The sequence below is a fragment of the Camarhynchus parvulus genome, chromosome 5, assembly GCF_901933205.1.
Source record: "Camarhynchus parvulus chromosome 5, STF_HiC, whole genome shotgun sequence".
NCBI classification, from domain to species: Eukaryota; Metazoa; Chordata; class Aves; order Passeriformes; family Thraupidae; genus Camarhynchus; species Camarhynchus parvulus.
Window position 1 is genome coordinate 17,870,529 of NC_044575.1, and position 15,597 is coordinate 17,886,125.

The 15,597-nt window shown below is 39.1% G+C and overlaps 1 protein-coding gene across 5 annotated transcripts in view; it reads left to right on the forward strand.

The window, feature by feature from the left end:
* Positions 1–15,597, forward strand: part of PPP6R3 (protein phosphatase 6 regulatory subunit 3) — a 51,051-nt gene that overhangs the window by 961 nt on the left and 34,493 nt on the right. For 2 of the 5 annotated variants that reach the window (XM_030950469.1, XM_030950471.1), the window contains exon 2: positions 12,908–13,080. The exons of 2 other annotated variants lie outside the window; for them this stretch is intronic. The gene's annotated coding sequence lies outside the window, so the exon portion shown is untranslated. The remainder of the gene's footprint in view (positions 1–12,907; positions 13,081–15,597) is intronic. One more of the 5 variants, XM_030950474.1, reaches the window with a different exon arrangement.

Below are 15,597 nucleotides of genomic sequence, written 5' to 3' on the forward strand. Positions count from 1 at the left end.
AAATACCTGGTTGGTTTTTTTCTGGGATGCTGAAAGATGGGAAGTGTCTCTGTTTCAGTGTTCCAGAAAGATCGCTGAAGTTATCTATGAACTGAACGGTCTATTTCCAGTGCAACAAACATTCAAATAAGATTCTGATTACTTAGCTCTGTGTTATTTATGTTTTCTGTAGCAAGACATGGACTAATTGAAGCTTGCAAGAGTTTAGTATACAAGTAGAAAATAACACTACAGAATTACCTTTCAGTATGTAAGTTGTTAATGAGACACCATACAAAAGTGATATCCAGTTTACATGTTTTTCTTGACAGTTTGCATTTTGAAGTATGTGTTTAGGTTCACTTGAATTACTTGTTTTGTCCATCTATGATATTATTTGAACATTAGGGATTCTTCTTATTTGCTTTCTGTTTGAAAAGCAGAATGTATAGGCACTGAATCCTGCACTGTCTGGAGCTACTGAAGGAATTTATTTTCTAAAACTACTTGGAAATACTGTTTTGGCCAGAAGAACTGTTGATGAGGTCTGTTTACAATGACCAAGGAAAACATTGAGTGGAGTGAAAGGTGTAGTTTAGAAATTCCAGAAAAGCAACCTGTTTAATAGGAATAACTTTGAATAGGGTAGTGCGTTACAGCTTCTTTACAAGCCAGTTAGATTTTTATGTAAACTGCTGTAAGCATCGCAGCTTTGGATTTTTCGAAAATACAATTCAAGTAGCTGCTATTCCCTCATGGAATTAAAGATACTGAGTAGTTCATGTGTCTCTTCACAATACTGCCTGCAAACTGCTCACTTCTGCTGAGTTGCTGAAGTGAGTAAAAGTGACTTTTTCCTTTGGAATGCTTCTGTCTTGCACTTAAGGGAGGTGATGCTATAGCCGGTGTACCGCTCAGAGAACCAGATCGTGTTCCAAGAGTGGAGTTCAAGTGAATTAGTAGATGGAACCTGAATTTAGCAGTATTAGAGCAGAAATTTGTCTGTAGCTTTAGTATTGACAGATGTTTAGAGAGTGAACTCTTGTTGTTATGGCTCAACATCTTTGCTTATTTACTCAGCTTAAGCTTGACGTGCATGTACTGTGAAATGCTGAAGAGCTGGCTCAAAACCAACCAGTCAGGAGGTTGGGACAGTCAGAAGGGAGAAATGTGTTGAAGAAGTGTCTGGTCCCATCTCCTTTCTGTCCATTAATGTCTTGTTTTGTCCAAGTGCTTAAAAAACCTTGAAGCATGTACTTAACTCCACAGTTAAAGATGGAAGCTAAAAAGTGGGTTATTGCAATATGGTTGCAAAGAGCAGTGTTTCAGCATAGTACACAACATCTTTGTAGGTGGGAGACTTTTGTATTCACTTTTCTTGGGTAACTGAGGCAATTTATGGCCTGTGGAACTATGGTGGAAACCATGGCTTTTGTGCTTGGCCAGAAGAGGTGCTGGTACAAGCACAGGGATCTCTTTCTGTGGTAAGGCAGGATGGCTTCAGCACCTTGTGTGCCCTCTAGATTGGTCTTTTGTAGTAACACCTTCACCTGTGGTCCCTAAACTTGCTGTGTACTCCACTATGTCACATGCCAGGTTTGGGAATACTGTGTTAGCTCAGGTTAGTATCTCACACCCAGATTCTAGAAGACCACGTCTGTTGGGTTGTCCGAAGAGCAAGATGTAGAGCCATTGTTTTTGGCAAAACTTTTCACAGTAATAAAACAAGTATGGGTAAATGAGAAATAATATCTTGCTTGTGTCTTATTTTGGTAAGTTGGAGGAAGAGAGTAATGAGCTTGAGAAACTAGTGATCCTGATATTTTTGGGGTGGGAAGCTAGTCTGAAAGATCAAGGAAAAGACACACAGAGAACATGAACATCATGTTGAAAGCTCTGCATAGCATGTTTAATTGTTTCTGTAGCATGTCGGGGTGCCAGCATCTGTTTTAGAAACCATATGCTACTAAGCAACTGAAGTAAAGTATTTTTCTACTCTTGGATATTATATGTAGCTGTATAGCTTGTTTGGGACACTTCTTAGGAAGTGCAATAGACTGGCTTGAAAAGGTTGGGAGTACATGTGGTTTAATCTTGCCTGTTTATGAGAATAGCTCTTCACATAATATTGGCAAAAATTTTTTTGATATGAAATACAAGACTTTTCGTGACCCTTGATTATTCAGGAGCTTACGTAACATGCCAAGAAGCATGTTTGAAATGCTGTATGTGATTTGGAATAGGTGAAAAAGTTCCTGCCTCACCCTTTGACTTTTTTTTTCCTTCTTGTTGTTCATACAGTCGTCCCTTAATTCTGTTAAATGGAGGTATCTTTTCCTCTTAAACTTGAAATGCTCAGTGTCAAATCTGTGGGATGTGTTGCATGCCAGCTGTGGAAAAGAACAGCAAAAGCACTTTAGCATACAACCTTATGGACCAGTGAAGCGCAGCACTCCACTGGAGGGGAGATTTATGTTGTTAAGCCTGGAGGCAGAATGGCAGAGAAGAGTGCCTGGGAAATGCAAAGTGGGGATTTGATTAATGAAGGGAAGGAGAGTAAAAAAGGAGAATAAAAAAATATGTGTGCACAAGCAGAAACTGCCCAGTGGTGAGATTTGAGGATGGATTAGTTTCCTTGAAAGATTTTTAAAACTTTATCTGACTTCATTTTGAATGAGATGGTTCCAAACATTTGTACAGTTTAGGTTTTGTGTCTGTGAGGAGGTGGAGTACATGGCCTGGTGGTCTCTCCCCTGTGCCCACAGGCCCTTCTTGAAAATGAGCACATAGGCCATCTCTTGTCACTTGTTCCAAAAGATGCTTTTAAACGTGGAGAAATCTCTAAAGCCCTTTTGGGATGCTCAGGCCTGTCCTAGGTGAGGCTTAAGAGATGGCCATGTGATTTCCACTTTGGTAATAAGGCACAGTTAGGATGGAGGATGAAAACTCCAAATTTTTCAGTAAAAAGTAGTTTCTGAGTTAGCATTCTGATTAATTACAGAAGTGAATCGCAGGCTTCCCACCCCTGTTACACAGTGGGAGTTCCCTTCTTGAGTGACTATTGGCAGGATTTCTAACTGGATACCAGTATATAAAATAAGATTTTGTTGTACAGATTTAACTTCTGCTGTGGGTTTTTGAAGGGAATCCCATTATTTCCTAAACTATTCTGTAAATGTACATGACACTCCTTTAGAAGGGCAAAGCCCAAGACTAATCCTCAGTTGTGTTGCACATTTCTCTCTTGTGGGAGTAGCCTAATTGATAGATTAAAAGCTTCAAGTAGTGCTTTATGCAGTGGCTGTAGGCAGTGCTAGTGCAGGTGTGACTGCATTTTCCATTGTATTGTTTGAGCCTTTGTTAGAGCAGAAAACAAGGGAGTAGTAGATACTCTCAAGGCTTGCCTTGCTACAAGTCGATATTATTTGAGTTCTGTTTGCATTGTGAAAGGAGTGTAAGCCACTGCCTCCGCAGGGTGGATTTCTGCATCTTTGTAGCATAGTGCTTATACAACTAGTGATTCTCATAAAAATGATGAAAATAAAATGCTATTTGCTTTTTTTATAAGTGTAGTGGAAACCAAGTCTAGTGTTTCCAATATACTTAGTGTAGTATAGGGGGGGAAAAAAGGGTTTTTTTGTGGGGGTTTTGGGGGTTTTTTTGGGTGTGTGGTTTTTGATGGTGTGGTGGTTTTTTGTTTGTTCTTTTTTTGGGGGGTTTTTTTGTTTGTTTTTTTTTTTTTCCAATTACTCTTAAGTTTCATTAAGGCAAAAATCATAGGTTAGGTATTGGTAAAAAAACTCATTCTTTCTGTGATTTGCAGAGGTAGGGCTCTCCATATTCTGTTCTTGCTTACCATGTACCTACTGCTCGGACCAGTTACCAGTGTTAAGAGTTCAGTTTTGAATTCAGCTTATTTCTTCTACTACCGTCTTGACAGACTTGCTGGATGTCCATGTAACTGAAAAGCTGAGTCTTCTAGAAAATAATAAGTAGTAGGTTACATTTGACAACTTCAGCTGTTGTCACCAAACTTCTTGGGAAAGGATGGAAAGTTTAGAGACAGCTAAAACAAAGCTGTGGTCGTGGCAGGAACAGACCCGCTTTTTTAGTAAGGGGCTTCCTACCAGGAATTTAAGGTCCATGTCATGTCAGTGTTGGCCAGTCTAGATGGAAGTGCACATAGAAGTTGCAGCTGCTCAGGGTTTTTGTTCCCATCAGCCATGTTTGTCTTTCTCTGTTCTTTCTGGCTCTTACAAAGGAGGAGTTTGTCACTGCTCATGGCAGCTCCGTGGGGTGATGACATGTAGGAGTCTTTTCCTGTCTGTGAGGGACAGCTGTAGAAGGTACAGTGAGCTGGCTGTGAAGTATCAGTTCTTCCTTTTGGCTGTGACAAGCAAACATCCATCAAAGGATCCTTCTCTGTGTGTACTTGGTGCTGATGGTGGGCTCTTTGTTACAGCTTTAATCCAAATCCAAATAGCAGAAAATTGTTCACTGAACTCTGTTTAGTGAAATCTGTTTGATAAAAGAGATGGTAAAGGTAACATTAATGAGAGATCTGCGTTTCTTAATGATCAACATAAAAAACTAAACGTGTCTTTTCAGCCTGCTTGCCTGTACTCTAAGGGCTAATGCTCTCTTCTAGAGTCACAATATGAAAGTTTATACATTTTTCTGATACGAGTAATATGTGATTGAAGACTGAACTTCTCAACCCATTAATGCTTGATTGCTTTAGTTACTCAGTAGTTGTGCCAGGTGCAGTTGTCTTCGTATGACTTCAGTCACAGATTGGCACATACTTTTTTCCCCTGTGTCTGCCTCATCCAGTATGCCCTCCTACTGTACTTAAATATAACTTCTTTTGAGAACAAAAACCAAAGAACTTTAACATAGCTGAACTGACTATACTTGGCTTTGATGCTCTGCTTCAAAAATGCAAATTTATAATTTGCAAAAATGCAAGTTATAGGTATAAATTAATCCCTAATGCCTTGGTTACTGACTAGTGAATTTAATTTCCCAGATTGGAATTGGAGACATACCATATTGAAGGCAAGAATAATTCAGACAAGAATAATTCAGAATCTTTTATGTATGAGAGTGTCTGTGGAAAAAAGATTCAAAGTCTGAAAAACCCTTGGGATTTATGTATTTACTTATTTATATCTTTTTTTTTTTTAATAGGAAACACCTGCAGATGTTTTTCACTATGGGAAGCTGGATGCCTTTTAGGGCATAACAGAAAGCAATGATGTTAATACTTGTACAAGATTTTTTTTCTTTGAAATGCACTGGTCCAGTCTTCCCCTCTTCTGGAATTTGGGAATTCAGAAGTTTAACTTGTACTTCTAGCTGTAAGGCTGGAGATTAGAATGCAGTGGGGTTGGGTTTTTTTCCCTCCCTTATTGAAGTTGTAGCCCCATGCAGCCAGGAATGAAATTATTTACAGAGACAATAAAAATTTGTAATGTGATGCTGATCTCATCCTCATTAGAAGAAGGCTTTATAGGTTATCCAAATGTGTAATTTAGAAAAAAAAAAATTATTGTAGGTAGTGAACATTGGGTGAAGCCACCTAAGAAGTCTTGTTATAGACTTCAAGGCATTTCAAACTAAGTTAATTTCTGTGCCACTTGGCACAGAAGTCAGTAACTTTACTTTTTGGAATGATAATAAGACTCTCTTGACAAAAGTCGATGTGGAACCCTAAATGTTGTTGAAAAGAATAGAAGACTTAAATTCAGGTCTTAAGTAAATTGATTTCTAAGTCTTTGGCTCAGCAGGGCATTTTTCTTTAGGGCTTTATCATGTAATGCTGTAATAAATACCATTTTAAATTCTGAGCTTGCATTTTAAATAGCTTGGTTTCTTTGAAACTTTATGCTTTAAATCCCTTGAGTAGGCGTAGGCCAGAGAAGTATCACTGTAGTTTCATGTAACTATAACCTATCAGTACGGTTTTCAGTCTTGCTTTGGGATTAGTTTTAACAGTGTGTGTTCAGTAATTCTTAGTAAAGTAACACTTGGTGAGAGTTGAGGCTCTTGCAGCAGGAGAAAGAAAACTGTTGGCAGATAGATTGGTAGTTAAGAGAAAAAACTTGTAGGAAGGAATGGATGCTGCAAATACCGTGGTGAGTTACTGTGTGGTAGCCCTCTCTTAAAAGGGCACAAAGAAAATGAAAGAGAAAGCAGCAGTTGAAGGAAGGGTCATTTCAGAAGGACACCATGTCCCTTAACTGTGGCATATTGCTTGAATGGGTTTTTTAAACTCTCTTTGCAAGTACATGCTAGTGCCCTTATGGCATTGCTCAGCTGATGATCACTTCAGTGTAAAAATTTAGACTAGTCACCCTTTGGAAACAGTATTATTAAGAACTGCTTCTAAATATTTAAGACAGACTTGCCCCATAGTTGCCACTTGCAACTGCAATAGAATTCTGAAAGGCACTCAAATCTGCTCCTCTCATGTGTTTGAGTCTTAATTCAAGAAGCATTGAAGTAGAATTTAAAAAATACTATTTTGAAGATCACAGAGAAAATACTAGGTTTGCCTCTTTTTTTTATGGAACTTGAGCTTTTTTTTCATTAAACTAGGGTGAGTGTTGCACGTGGAAGAAGGTGTCTTATTCTGTTAGGCAGTCTTGATTTTTGTACTGTTGTCCAACAAAATAGAAGAGTTCCATGGGGAAGGTATTACTTCTGTTCAGTTGAGACACCAGAGGCACCTGTGCCTAAAAAAATGTGTGACTGCTCTATGTGTGTGGTTTGTAAAAGAACAGCATGGCAAAACTCATCTGCTGCAGTCTCCAAAATATAAATTGCCTGTGGGAGTGGGGAATGGGAAAGAAAGATGGCATTAGCTTAGTAGCCACTTCAAGCTCACTGGGAAGGCTTTTTGCACTGAGGTTTCATGATTTTGCTGAGTTTCTAATTTCTTTTATGAAACATATTTTTGCATGTACCTAAGTAAAAATGACAGTAATTCATTAAATTTATGTAGGTGAGAATTGGTGAAATCGTCCCATTCAAAGCATTATTTTCTTAGTTTTCTAAGATGAGTCTCAGAAAAGTCAAGCTGGTGATGCTTTTTTAAAGCTTGTTTAAGTGACAACAGTTACTGGACAGTTGTCTTTGTAGCACTCTGTATTACAGAAGGAGGATATTGAGTCACTGTTCAGCTGTCTTAGTCTCTGAGTGATAAGTTAATCTGACTGTTCAGCATCAAGTACTTAATTGACATTTCATATGTATGGGAATATTTTTCTTTTCTAAGTACTCACCTTCATCCTCAGGATATCTGCAGAGGTCTTGCGTAGACTGCTTTCCCTGAATATATAGAGGATGTTCTGTGAAGGAAAGTAGTGTTCTTGTTTGGTTAAAGGTAAAATAAAGCTGTAAGATTGGCACCAGGCTGTGGAAGATTCCAGGTGGCACTAAAGCATTTTGGTGAATGCAGATACCAAAATCTAGAGAAGTGAATATGCTAAAGTAGCATCACTCCCCTTGTATTTAGATGCTGCTTCTCTGTTTTATTTCTCTTGCTTGGCATTGGAAGAGCTTTTCTACTAGAAAAGTTTCTTCACTGGAAGAACTTTCTACTAGAAAAGTTCTGCTTGGAAGAACTTTCTACTAGAAAAGTTCTGCTTGGAAGAACTTTTCTACAATCTTAGGGATTGTATTGTTAAACTTGAAAATGCTGCTATTGTAGAAAAAAGCATAGATGGGGCTTAAGCTCTTTGAGAAAGAAAATGCTGCTATTGTAGAAAAAAGCATAGATGAGGCTTAAGCTCTTTGAGAAATCAAGTCAATGTAGTAGTCTTTGCCCATGAGCAAATAAAAATAAAAGATGTTTTAACTTGCTTAAATTAAAGATTAAAAGAAGAAACATCTTCAACTTTTCTGTTCATGATGTTGGATTTGAACTTGAAGAGTGTTAGGGATTCTAACTTTCATTCTGAAAAGCAAAACATGCTTGTGATACTGTCATTAAGGGAATATTTAGCTTCTCTGTGTATTTAGGGTGGGTTGAATAGTTCTGTCAATGTTTTCAGGATATGGTAGCATTTCTTGATATCCTAATTAAAAGAACTTGCAGCTGTCAAAACTTACTTTAATGGCTTTGTAAAGCTTAGTATGATGAAAACCAGGGAGATGATACTTTTGCCCACAGCCTTTAACTAGTGCAGTTCATGTAACTTACAATGAAAATTCAGGTTACCTGAACAGCAGGTCCCAGAAATCTTGAATGAAAGTGAAGAATTAAGCAAGAAGTTACAAATTGCTTTGGACTTAATTTTGAAGTTACTGTCTTCATGCGGGAGTCCACTGCAGTTGTGGCAGCAGCTGTGGCTGACTGGAGCTTCAGGGGACAAAACATTGATGTGCTCCTAGAAGCTGCTAACTTCCATTTCTGGACTGCAGATGGTCTTTAAGTATTCTTTTTAACAGGACTGGGATTTTGCATTAAAAAATAAAGCAAATAATAAACATGAATGCACTGTTTATGCAGAAAGAACACTGGCGTCCTGGTTAGAAGTTGCTGAAGTGGCTTTCTTTTACCTCCATGTATTTTTCATGTGCCTCAGAATCTGATTTATGTCCAACTTTCAAGGCCTAATCCACAAGGGGAATAGGAGGATGAACTTGAAAAAAAAATCCAAACTCATGCTGTCTTTGAACTAATATAGTGAATAAAGTAAAACACATGCTTGTAAAAGAAACCTCTGGTAAAATTCATGCCTTTCAACTTAATGCTGTGTCTTTAAGTTACAGTAGTTGTTTCTAAAATGTTCAAACAAAAAAGTTAAGTTTACTGTTAAAGCAGTGAGTCAGTGTTTTTTGGGGTTTTTTGTATTTCCAGAGTAGCAGTACAGGAATTCAGGACTCATTTACACTTGCACATTATCAGCTGGTTGAGACAACAGTAGAACTGATGCTGAATTGTCCAAATTCAACATCACCCATCTTATTGGATTCAGGAGAGCTTTTACTCTGTCATCCTGAGCAGACTTGAGGTGATATAATTTAGGTCAAAGATGGAAGAGTCAGATCCTGATTGCACTGTCCCTAATGGTGTGTTCCCTCTTCCTTGGCTGTACTGCCCCGGGTGATTGGTAGACACTTCGAGTTGTTCCATCCCATGGACATGGCAGAAAAACTCTTCTCCCTTCTTCTTCTGGCATTTGCCACTTTTGGAGTAGGTTTTTTCATTTGGAAATGTCTTGGCAGAGGTTTCATCACTGTTGGGGAGCTAACAGGGGGTGACTGCACAGCAAGGGGTAGAACAAAGCTGCTTTGCATAAGCTCTTTTAGCATCCTAAAGCACTCCTGTGAGAGACCATGAGGAATTTCAGTCCTTATCCTCATTCTGAGTGTGGATGGTGACATTTCAGCGTACAAATGTATCCTCCAAGCAAGGTGTTGGGAACTGATAGCCAAAGCATTCAAAGTTTAAGCCCTGACCTAAGTGAAATGCTTCTGTTTAAAAATTATCTTAGTTGTCATGAAGATTTTTCTATAAACTTAATTAGTTCATAGATGAGAGTAGTTCAGATGCACCTATGTCTTGGCCCTTCAGCTCTCACCACTACCAAATTGATAGTTGTGGACAACGCTTTCGGGTCAAGTTTCTTTGAGAACCATCTGTCCAAGGAGTTACTTAAAAGTTTTTAGGAAGAGATGTTCCTGATTGTGTGGTAACACAGGAGTGTTCTAAGGAGGAGTACACATTACTTTGATTTTTCTCACCTGACATCTGGAGAGGTGTGGTAGGGAGCAATGCTGAGTCTTAAATGACAATTTCACAGCACTCTGCTGAAATGTTACATTAAACACTTTTGTGTTGCTAGCCTGTAATTTCACTGGGGGATCTTTGTGGGTCAGTGAGCCAGTGGAAGAAGGGAAAAGATTCTACTGTGTTGTGCTTCAGCTGCTTTTCACATGTATTGCATAAAAGTTCTTGGACATTCTTTGGACTAGAGAGGTGATAGAACTAAACCATCCCATGTTCTGTGCTTCCCTTTATTAATTGTAGTCCAGGCCCTTACATTTGAGAAGAGGTGCTGGTGTTCTGCTAGTGGTTTTGTGAAGCTTATGTAACAACTTTATTTCAGATATATGAAGTTATATAAGTTAATGCATGCAGAGAATTACTGTAAGAGCAGCACTATTCAGGAGCTTGCAGTTCTTGCACTTTTTTACCAGGATGCACAAATGTTACATTGGTTTCTATTTGTAGAGGCACTTGTTTCATTTCAGTGTTTGGGCCAATAGAGATGCATGGGAATAGTTTTAGAAACAGACATGGCCCAGTTAATGCAGTATTAATAAAATTAGTTTAGTCCTCTTCATGGCAACTGGTCACATAGTGGTTAATTTCTCTTCTCTAAAAATGTGTGAATAAAGTTTGTTAGGCAATACTTAAAAGAGAATTTGCCATACTATTGCATTTCACGTGAAGATGGATCCTACCCTGGGTAGTTGTGCCTTGCTTTATTTTCTGGGTATATCACATAAAACATGAACATGGGTGTGGTCCTGGTTGTGACGAGTCTTCTTAGTTCTGTGTTTGAATGTAATCCATCTGTACACATGCCAATACTTCCATCCTGCCTTTGCATGTTACCTCAGGTCTAAGGTTTTAACCTTCCATCATTGGATAGTTCTTCATGACAGAGCTGTATTAACTTGGCTGAGCTATTGCTGAATGTAAGCCATCCCTGAATGTAGGAAAGTCAGATTTAAATAAACTTGAACCTCATCCAGTCACGTGATTCTTTTTTGAAATTGTTTTATGGAAAGAACTCCTGTGGGTTTTGGGGGGTGGGGGTTTGTCCCTTTTTTCATAATGCAGTAACTAATCTGTCTTGCGGAGAGGAACAGTCAGAGTTAATAAACCATATGTACCAGTAACTGTAAGTCAGTCTTTAGACCAGCCTCTGTACTCTTGTAGGTTCTGAGGTGGACTGAAAAAGTCCTGATTGACCAGAGCAGGGTTCTGGCGGCACACCCTTTACAGGGTATGCTATAATACACTCACTCCAAGTATCTTGCTAATTTTGATCACAGTGGTGTCTCTAATTTACTGTGTAATCCTACTGTATTGAATTTAGAAGCCAACTGTTCTGGTGCTAGACAAGGATATTTAGAAACTGAAGTCTTCAAACAGAAAGCAGAGTAGAGAAATAACAAAGGTATCCTTGTAAGGGGAGTAATAATAGTGGTTTTCATTTGGATAGTTCCATTAGCAATTGAAATCTTTGGATCTTAATAATGTGTAAACTCTTCTGAAAGTGCATTAAGCTAAGCAGGCCTTTGTTTCCACATAACTGAAGAAGTGATGTTCTCTCCCTTTTTGGAGCTCTGCTTTGGAACATAGGTACACTTTTAAAATGCAGAAACAATAACCTAGAAAACTTCAGTGAAGTGAACTGAGTCCAGAAAATCTGTTTACTTTTTCTGCTCTAGTTCATCACTTGACTCACAGGGTATTGGCAGGTCTGTCAGGCATGGAGACCTGAAGGTCTGCAGGTGAAAAAATGCATTTAAAAGACCTATGAGAGAATTATGGTCAGTGTATTACACTGAGCTTCAGTTCATGTGCATGTTGGTTGCTGAAATAACCTGAGAAGTAATTTTAAGGTACTTTCCAACCCAAGGTATTCTTTCAATCTATGATCTTTAGGTTGACACACACCATCTGTAAAATCACCTGCAAAGATCAAAAGCCAGCTTTGGAGACACAGCTCCTTATCTTTAACATGGAAGGTGTGAAATTAAATCATTCTTCTCTTTGGCAGAATGCTTGAAATGCTATTGAGGTGAATAGTTAGGGTTTTTTAGCTGAAGATGCCAAATACTGGGTAGTCACTGACATGAATTAATAAACATGCCACTATTTTTCTACCCTTCTTAGTTGCTAGTACTTTATTTTCCATAAACAGTATTACCCATGTTCCCAGAAGAAACCAAAGTATTGTGTTGCTTGAAACCTGTGTTAAAAAGCAAAATCAGAAAGCGCCTCAAAGTCGTGGAAGGTGAATTTTTGTTTTAGAAATTCTTCCTGTAACTACTACAAACAGCTAATTGGAAAGAAAAATAAATTAGTAGGGTACTTTTTCTTGTATGTGTGGTGTTGACTAGAGCACAGACAGGTAAGTGTCAGTCTGAAGCCAGTTAAGGATACCTAATAGGACTCATTAATTCTTCCAGTGTAAAGCAAAGTAATATTAAACTATCAAAAGTAGATATTTTCATAATGGTGACTGAATGCTGTCTTAATTCAGCTTGTTACTTTGGAAGCCTGGATGTGGTCTGTGTTGGTTTTTTTTGAAGATGGCCTGTTTTCAGATTGAAACTAGCTGAATTCTTTATAGGCTTGTGCCAGCATAACCGATATTCTTAATGCTTCTTAGTTTATTTCTGTGCAGGTTTGTGGATAAATGACATTAATATAAGGGAATAGTCATGAAGATAGGAAAAAACCTACTGCAGAAAGCTCTAGTAATGGGAATTTCAGATCTTCCAGGTCTGATGTCCAGATCTGATGTTACTTTATGGGAAATTTCTAATAGTTTGGGGTTTTTTAAAGTCTGGATTTGTGTTGGATTTCAATGAATTGCAGATGATAAAGTCAGTTTCATTTCAGTGAGAGAAAGTTTCTTCCTTTGACTCCCAAAAATGGAGGGAAATGTTAAAATTGGTTTAAAAGTAAATAGGTATTTCAGATGACATGCTGCTTTTCATTTTATTTCCAGTGTATGTTCTGCTGAACTGACACTTTTCTTCCTAGCAAGTTGTTTCTTTCCTCTGTTCATGTGTTATATTTGTTGCAAAACAGTCCTTAGTATTTATGCAGTTGTCAAGCTACTGAATAGAACCTATTAACAATATTAAATTATACAATTTTTTTTTGTCGTTGTAGGAAGAAATCTGCTTCATCTAATTCAGTGCTAATTCAGTCCTGCTAATCTGCTAGTACTGTAGATTGAAAGATTTTTTTTGCTGTTGCCAGGATACCCTGTAATGGGCAAGAAGCCTGAGAGAATACAAAACGTTCTGATTTTTTAACTTTTAAAAACTTTTGTGTTTTAACAGGTAAGAAACGATTAAACTTCACATACAGCAGTAGATTTAGCTTCTTCTGCATCTATAAAGCTTTATCCTAAAGCATTCTGAAACTACTTAAATTTTAAGGTTTTCATATCCTTGATGTCCACTAAAATCACCTGATTTTACAGGTTCACATTTATCACTTTCTAAGCTGCAGTTCCTTCTTCAGTTCAGGCTTTGTGGCCATGCCTTCCCTTTTCTTGCAGCTTTTTTCTGACTGCTTTCTAGCTCTGGCTGATTCTAACTTTGTCTTTTAACCTGCCCTGCTCTTGCACTGTCTTTTTTCACCCTGCTTGGGGGAGAAATCAGTCAGGGGTGTTCCAGACACACAGTTGTGGATATTCTGTTTGTTTTACTGTGTTTTGCTTTTGTGCCAGGAAGTGTGTCTGCTGCCCAACCTTTTTGAAAGAGTTTCAAAGCAAATGTGTTCATGAACTGACATACAGTAGATATGAGTGATGCTTATAGATTATTATACTGAAGTAATACTGTCTTCTGCAACTGAATTTTTTGGTACTAAACTTCATGTTTCAGTGCAAAAGTGTCTTCTGGGTAGCTATGCATTGTTGATCTTGCACTTTATATTTTATGGAATCGTGTGCATTTCTTAGTGCAATAATATCTTTATTTTCATTTTGAAGCTAATTGGAAGAATTCGGAATAGGAAAAATCTAACTGAATTCTGTGACCAGTGCATATTTTAATTTGTAATTGGCAGTTGATGTGAAATGGCTAAAAGAACATTAATCTTCTCTACTTGGGCAGGGGAGATTAGTGTCTTAATTTGTAATTATTGCAGGTAATTAAGATATTTATTAACACTTGTGGTTTGAGATAGTGTAGGAATTGATGAGGATATAGTTGTTGCTTGGTATGAAATTGCTCTTGTAAATTCGCTGCAGAGTGTAGATTTCACCTGATTTTTGTACCTCTGTTGAACAGTTATGACCTCTTCAGTTTTGGGGGATTGGTGTCTTGGAGTAAACTTGAACTAGTTTGGATTTATTTACACACTTTATGTCAAAGCTATAGATTATTGGGGCATTCAGTCATAAGGGGGGTGTATATGCACATGATCTGTGTGTGTGTGTATAGATATAATGAATTAGATAAAAAATGATAGGATGACAGAGTAGTTAGGGTTGGAAGGAACCTCTGGAGATCATCTAGTTCATCCTCCTGCCAAGGCAGGGTCACCTAGAGCAGGTGACACAGGAGCAGAAGCAGGTGGGGTTTGATTGTCTCCAGACCTCCCTGGGCTGCCTGTTCCAGTGCTCTGACACCCTCAATGTAAAGCAGTTCTTCCTTGTCTTGAGGTGGAATTTCTTGTCATTTAGTTTATGGCCATTGCTCCTTATCGTGTTTCTGGGCACCATGGAAATGAGTCCAGCACCATCATCTTGGCACCCAGCTTGGATATTTGTATGCAAGAATGAGATGCCCTCTCAGTCTTTTCTTCTCTGGACTAAAGAAGCCCAGCTCCCACAGGCTCTCCTCATAAGTGATGCTCCAGACCTCAAGTCCATCATTGTGGCCTCTGCTGGACCCCTCTCCAGTAGCTCCTTTTCTTGCTTGAGCTGTGGAGACTAAATTTGCCATAGCACTCCTCTCCAGATATGGCCTCCCTAGGGCTGAATAGAGGGGCAGGATCAGCTCCCTCCACCTGCTGGCCACACTTCCTGATGCACTCTAGGATACCATTGTCCCTCCTGGCCACAAGGGTACACTGCTGACTCATCCACACATGTGTTTTTATAGTTCTCATCTAGATAGGTGTGCAGCTGGGATTGATAAAGAAGGGTAAAAGTGATTTCACTTAACTTCGTAACTGTTTTGTAGCAATAGCAGGCTCCTCCTTCTCATGTCTGATGGGGGAGTGGGAGTCCCTGCTTAATAACTTGCCTCAGTAGGAGGTGGCACGTTGTTCAAGAGCATGTTAGGAGATCACTGTCTTCATCCAGTTTTCTGGCATGTTTTTCTCACAGTCAAGAGACTGCCACATGGCATCTCCTCCATTTCTCTCAAGAGGATGTAGTTACCCTGTGAAAGTACAGTAGTAATTAGCAGAGGAGCATACCTGCTGTGAATGAGTACAGTGTCTGGAAGGAATCCTGTCCCGACATCAGGAGGCCGCTCAGGCAGCAGTGTATGTGGCCAGCTATGGCTGTCCCGGGAGCTGGGGAGGCTGTGGCCTGAGAGATGTGCTCATGTGGGAGGAGGAGGCTTAGGTAGACTGAGGTCCCTTTCTTGGGGATCACTCCCCTGTTCCTGCTGCTCCTTGGGCACAGGGACTGCCCTAGGCCTCCCCTCTTGTGCTCAAGCTTGAGGCTGCTCTTCATCCTGTGTCTGGGCTCCCCTGCATGAGACAGGGGCAGCAGGAAGGTCAGAGATCCTTGGTACCTCCCACTCTGCATCCCCTGTGCCCAACAGTGGCTGAGAAGAGGGTGAAGCATCCAGAAATCTTGCTGTAAGGAATGAAGTGCAGCCAGCCTGCACGAGATC